This window comes from Rutidosis leptorrhynchoides, chromosome 1 (assembly GCF_046630445.1).
Source record: "Rutidosis leptorrhynchoides isolate AG116_Rl617_1_P2 chromosome 1, CSIRO_AGI_Rlap_v1, whole genome shotgun sequence".
Taxonomy (NCBI): Eukaryota; Viridiplantae; Streptophyta; class Magnoliopsida; order Asterales; family Asteraceae; genus Rutidosis; species Rutidosis leptorrhynchoides.
The window spans coordinates 712,941,837-712,948,612 of record NC_092333.1 but is presented as its reverse complement, the minus strand read 5'-3'; the positions used below and the strand labels follow the sequence as shown (position 1 = coordinate 712,948,612).

Here is a 6,776-nt window from a genome sequence, read left to right as displayed (position 1 = left end):
TTTTCTGCTCCTCTTTTATCTCGGATTTCAATATCGAACTCTTGTAAGAGTAAGATCCAACGGATTAATCTTGGTTTAGCATCTTGTTTCTAAAATAGGTATCTAAGAGCAGAATGGTCGGTATAGACCACCATTTTTGCTAGAACGAGATATGAACGAAATTTGTCAAAAGCAAAGACAATAGCAAGGAGTCATTTTCAGTAGTTGTGTAATTCATTTGTGCTCCTTGTAACGTCTTACTAGCATAATATATAGGTTGAAATCATTTTTCAATCCTTTGTCCTAAAACGGCTCCCATTGCAAAATCACTTGCATCGCACATTAGTTCAAACGGTATATTCCAATTTGGTGTTATCATGATCGGCGCATTAATGAGTTTCTCTTTAAGAATATTAAAAGATTTAATGCATTCATCTGAAAAGATGAACGGAGTATCCTTTTCTAGGAGTTTATTCATAGGAGTGGCAATTTTAGAAAAATCTTTTATGAAACGTTGGTAAAAACCGGCATGCCCTAGAAAACTCCTAACTCCTCTAACATTAGTGGGATGTGGAAGTTTAGCAATTACATCTACTTTAGCTCTATCCACTTCAATTCCTTCTTTTGAAATTTTATGTCCAAGAACGATGCCATCTTTAACCATGAAATGGCATTTCTCCCAATTAAGTACTAGATTTGATTGTTCGCATCTAATAAGCATTCGTTCAAGATTAACTAGACATGATTCAAATGTATCACCGAAGACTGAAAAGTCATCCATGAAAACTTCCATGCATTCTTCTATCATGTCGTGAAAAATTGCCATCATGCACCTTTGAAAGGTTGCAGGGGCGTTACAAAGTCCAAATGGCATGCGTTTGTAAGCAAAAGTACCATAAGGGCACGTGAACGTGGTTTTCTCTTGATCTTCGGGTGCTATTGGAATTTGAAAATATCCGGAAAAACCATCTAGAAAACAATAGTAACTGTTTCCGGCTAGCCTTTCCAATATTTGATCAATGAAAGGTAAGGAAAAGTGATCTTTTCTGGTGGCGTCATTTAATTTTCTATAATCAATACATACACGCCATCCTGTTACATTCCTAGTAGGAATAAGCTCATTTTTCTCATTTGTAATGACAGTCATGCCACCCTTCTTAGGCACGCATTGAACTGGGCTTACCCATGGACTATCAGAAATTGGATAAATTAAACCTGCATCTAGCAGTTTAATAATTTCTTTTTTAACTACATCTTGCATATTCAGATTTAGTCTTCGTTGGCGTTGCACATACGTTTTATGACCTTCTTCCATAAGGATTTTATGTGTGCAATATGAAGGACTTATTCCTTTAATATCATGAATCTTCCATGCAATAGCTGGTTTATGAGCTTTCAACACAGAAATGAGTTGAGATTTCTCATTTTCAGTAAGAGAAGACGATATTATTACAGGTAATTCAGATTCACCATGTAAATAAGCGTATTTCAAATGGTTTGGAAGTGGCTTTAACTCTAGTGTCGGAGGTTCTTCTATCAATGATTTATATCGATATCTGTCTTCTTCTTTTAGCATTTGAATTTTGATAATGCTAAAAATGAACATATATTTCATAGCATTATTCCTCAAGAAAGACAAGCTTTTAGTTGCAATTGTCCTATTTACAAGTGATATTCGTTTAAATAATAAAAGGTGAAGACAAAAGACAGATTCGACGAATTGAAGACGCAAACGACCAAAAAGCTCAAAAGTACAAAATACAATCAATGATGTTCCAATTATTGATAAGAAACGTCTCAAAATTACAAGAGTACAAGATTCAAAACGCAAAGTACAAGATATTAAATTGTACGCAAGGACGTTCTAAAATCCGGAACCGGGACCAGAGTCAACTCTCAACGCTCGACGCAACGGACTAAAAATTACAAGTTAACTATGCACATAAATAAAATATAATATTTAAATAATTCTTATAATTATTTATATATTATATTATTATTTATAAACGTCGGTAAGAAAGAAAACAAAGAAATGTGACTTCTCCCAGCTGGCCATGCGATCGCATGGCCTGGAGGCACAAAAGCCATGCGATCGCATGGCTCTGAAATCTAGCCCAGGTCCTATAAATTCAACGCGTTTTGGCCAAAATAAATATATCTTTTCTCTTCTCCATTCATACGTAATATTTATATTTATAATTTATATTTTAATTTTAATTTTAATTATAATTCTAATAATAAGGGTATGTTAGCGAATGTTGTAAGGGTGTAAGTCCCAATTCTGTCCGTATAACGCTACGCTATTTTTAATCATTGTAAGTTATGTTCAACCTCTTTAATTTAATGTCTCGTAGCTAAGTTATTATTATGCTTATTTAATCCGAAGTAATCATGATGTTGGGCTAATTACTAAAATTGGGTAATTGGGCTTTGTACCATAATTGGGGTTTGGACAAAAGAACGACACTTGTGGAAATTAGACTATGGGCTATTAATGGGCTTTATATTTGTTTAACTAAATGATAGTTTGTTAATGTTAATATAAAGATTTACAATTGGACGTCCCTATAAATAACCATATACACTCAATCGGACACGATGGGCGGGATAATTATATGTACGAATAATCGTTCATTTAACCGGACACGGGAATGGATTAATAGCCACTAGAATTATTAAAACAGGGGTGAACTTATGTACAAGGACACTTGGCATAATTGTTAACAAAGTATTAAAACCTTGGGTTACACTCAGTCGACATCCTGGTGTAATTATTAAACAAAGTAATAAAACCTTGTTACAGTTTAAGTCCCCAATTAGTTGGAATATTTAACTTCGGGTATAAGGATAATTTGACGAGGACACTCGCACTTTATATTTATGACTGATGGACTGTAATGGACAAAAACCAGACGGACATATTAAATAATCCAGGACAAAGGACAATTAACCCATGGGCATAAAACTAAAATCAACACGTCAAACATCATGATTACGGAAGTTTAAATAAGCATAATTCTTTTATTTCATATTTAATTTCCTTTATTTCATATTTAATTGCACTTCTAATTATAGCACTTTTATTTATTGTTATTGTATTTAATTGCACTTTTAATTATCGTACTTTTTAATTATCGCAAGTTTATTTTATCGCACTTTTATTATTCGTAATTTCATTATCGTTATTTACTTTACGCTTTAAATTAAGTCTTTTATTTAATATTTTACATTTGGTTTTAACTGCGACTGAAGAATTAAAATCGACAAACCGGTCATTAAACGGTAAAAACCCCCCTTTATAATAATAATATTACTTATATATACATTTGTATTTTTATAAAAGTAAACTAATATAGCGTTAAGCTTTGTTTAAAGATTTTCCCTGTGGAACGAACCGGACTTACTAAAAACTACACTACTGTACGATTAGGTACACTGCCTATAAGTGTTGTAGCAAGGTTTAAGTATATCCATTCTATAAATAAATAAATATCTTGTGTAAAATTGTATCGTATTTAATAGTATTTCCTTCAAAAATTTAAAAGCTATTTTATATACACCTTGCATAACATCAAGTATTTTTGGCGCCGCTGCCGGGGAACGCCGAAGCGAAACGCCACACACATAAAAAAAGATTTTTATTTTCAGTACGCTTTTGTAGAAATACGTTTTAAATATTCGAAAATATAAAAAGAAAACAAAAATATAAATATATTTAAGATTTTGTTAAATATATAAGTTTTATAAAGTTTTTTATTTATTTTTATTTTAGTTTGTAAAAATATAAATTTTATTTAAATATTTTGTAATTATATAAATATTTAAAAACGAAAAAAAAATAAATAAATAAATAAATAAAACTACTCGGCCTAGTACTGTTACAGCCCGTAACCTGGCCCAAAAACTCAGCTCATGCGATCGCATGAGCCCGAAGGCAAAATCTCATGCGATCGCATGAGATCGTCTGACACGCCACAGTTTACCCTAGTACTGCATTAATTACGTAATATTATTTATTATTATACTTTAACCCTAATTAGGGTTATATATTATAATAATTAGTTTAGTTATATTATTTATTTTGTATTTTAAAGTTTAATTAGTTTAATTAAATTGTAAAATTAATAGTTTTATAAAATAAATAATTTAAAAATAATATTTTTATAAAATTGTAATTTTTACAACTTTTTAAATATTTTTATATTTTGTCCCTTTTTAATAGTTTTAGCGTAACTTTTGTATTTTTCGCTCGTATTTAGTTTTAATTCATAGTTTTTGCCATAGTTATTTTTATATCTAGAATTTTAGGCTTTGCCGTAAAATTCCTTAAGTGCTTTTTTTTTAGACTAAGATTTAGGTACTTTAGAATTTTGCGACGCCTTTTTAAGTTTTAGTTTCTTTTTAAGTTATTGCCATTTGGAATATAGTTTTACTTGTAAGCTTTAATATTTTTAGACACCTTTTACCTATGTATCAATTATCATTCCAATTAGTAATTTCAATTTGCGATTATAATTTTAAGTTAGTTGTAGTAATAAGGTTAGGTTAGTCAAGTGTTTTTAAGTTTTATAAGTTTCTTTTATTTTTCCGTCACCTTTTATTTTTCAACCATTTTTCTTTTTTGACCTTTTTCGACGCACTCTTTTTCTTTCTTATTTCTCGCTATTCTAGTTTTTAGGACATAGATTTTTATTCTACTTCTTATCTAAATTTCTTAAAATTACGAAAATTTATTTTAAGTGGTTAAATTGATAGACATCAAAATTTTCTGGTTCGTAGTAATAGTTAGATTTGTACGTGGACCGGGTTATTGGAGCCAAACAGTCCTCAATTATATTGAGACCAAACGAATTCTGCCCCTCTGCTGCATCTTTTGGCTATTCGAAACGTGGGCAAAATCAAAAAAGTCTATTGATTGGATAACTTATATAATTTTTCTTTCCTTTTTAAAAACTAATAGGATATTCAGTGAATGCACCGAGCAAGACGTTCATCACCTTTTGTACGTTCACCACCTGTAACTAGATCAAGACATCTAACTAATATTGTCGCCGTTGATAATCCATTTTTTGAACCCGACCTCACAATTGATAATCCGGAGAATATTCAGGGACGATTCGTAGATCCTGAACCACTAAACTTTCCTCCGGAACCACCAATCATTCAAACAGAGATTGTTGAGGAACGAACCATTAAATCAGAATCCTCTAGTGATTCTGATTCAACAAATTCAATTATGGAAGTAACAGAACCTTTAAGTATGGAAGACCGAATGAGAGCTAAACGCACTGGCCAAGGTCACGCAATTACTCATCCAGACATTAATGCGCCAGATTATGAAATCAAAGGACAAATTCTACACATGGTGACTAATCAATGCCAATTTAGTGGTGCACCGAAGGAAGATCCAAATGAACATCTTCGTACCTTTAATAGGATCTGCACACTATTTAAAATCCGAGAAGTGGAGGATGAACAGATATATCTCATGTTATTTCCCTGGACTTTAAAGGGAGAAGCCAAAGATTGGTTGGAATCATTACCTGAAGGAGCGATTGATACATGGGACGTTTTAGTTGAAAAATTTCTTAAACAATTCTTTCCGGCATCTAAAGCCGTAAGACTTCAAGGAGAAATTGTTACGTTTACACAGAAGCCAAATGAAACTCTATATGAGGCGTGAAAAAGATTTGGAAAGTTATTAAGAGGATGTCCGCAACATGGTTTAGACACCTGCCAAATAGTACAAATATTCTACCAAGGATGCGACATCACTACAAGGAAAGACATAGATATAGCAGCTGGTGGTTCCATTATGAAGAAAACCGAAACTGATGCTTATAAAATTATTGATAACACTGCTTCCCACTCACATGAGTGGCACCAAGAAAAAGTTATCGTTAGATCATCTAAAGCAGCTAGAGCCGATTCTAGCCATGACTTAGATTCCATTTCCGCAAAGATAGATGCTGTCGAGAGACGAATGGAAAAGATGACTAAGGATATTCACTCAATACGAATTAGTTGTGAGCAGTGTGGAGGACCACATTTGACAAAAGATTGTCTCAGTATTGAATTAACGATGGAACAAAGAGAGAATATTTCATACATAAACTAAAGGCCTGGAAATAATTATCAGAATAATTATCAACCTCCAAGACCGATTTACAATCAAAACCAGAACTATAACCGAAATATTCCATACAACAACCAACAAGGTCCTAGCAATCAACAAGTATCCAACAATACTTACAATCAGCAAAGACCTAATTTTCAAAACAAACCACCACAACAAACCGATGATAAAAAGCCGAATTTAGAAGATATGATGACGAAGCTAGTTGAAACTCAAACGCAGTTTTTCACATCTCAAAAACAAACCAATGAACAAAATGCTCAAGCATTTAGAAATCAACAAGCTTCTATTCAAAACTTGGAACAAGAAGTAAGTAACCTAGCAAGGTTAATAGGTGAAAGAAAACCGGGAAGTCTACCTAGTGATACAAATGCTAACCCCCGGAATGAAACAGCTAAAGCCATTACCACAAGAAGTGGTACAACACTTAAACCACCTGAAATACCTGTAACTTCTGATGAAGCTATTCCTACTCCACAAGAACCAAAACCTGATCAAGATAAGGAAAAAGAACCGGTAGTTGAAAAGGTTAATGAAGATAACACAGCTAAGGATAAACCTTATGTTAAACCATACCAACCACCACTTCCTTACCCGAGTAAAATGAAAAAAGAGAAACTTGAAGTCGAGCAATCCAAATTCTTGGATATGTTTAAACAGA

At 32.5% G+C, this 6,776-nt stretch overlaps 1 non-coding gene across 1 annotated transcript; it reads right to left on the bottom strand.

Annotated features, from left to right (window-relative positions):
- Nucleotides 1-5,599: 5,599 nt before the first annotated feature.
- LOC139887111 (small nucleolar RNA R71) lies at nt 5,600-5,706 on the bottom strand. The gene has a single exon (XR_011772956.1). It is a non-coding gene; the product is annotated as a small nucleolar RNA R71 (small nucleolar RNA).
- Nucleotides 5,707-6,776: the final 1,070 nt, after the last annotated feature.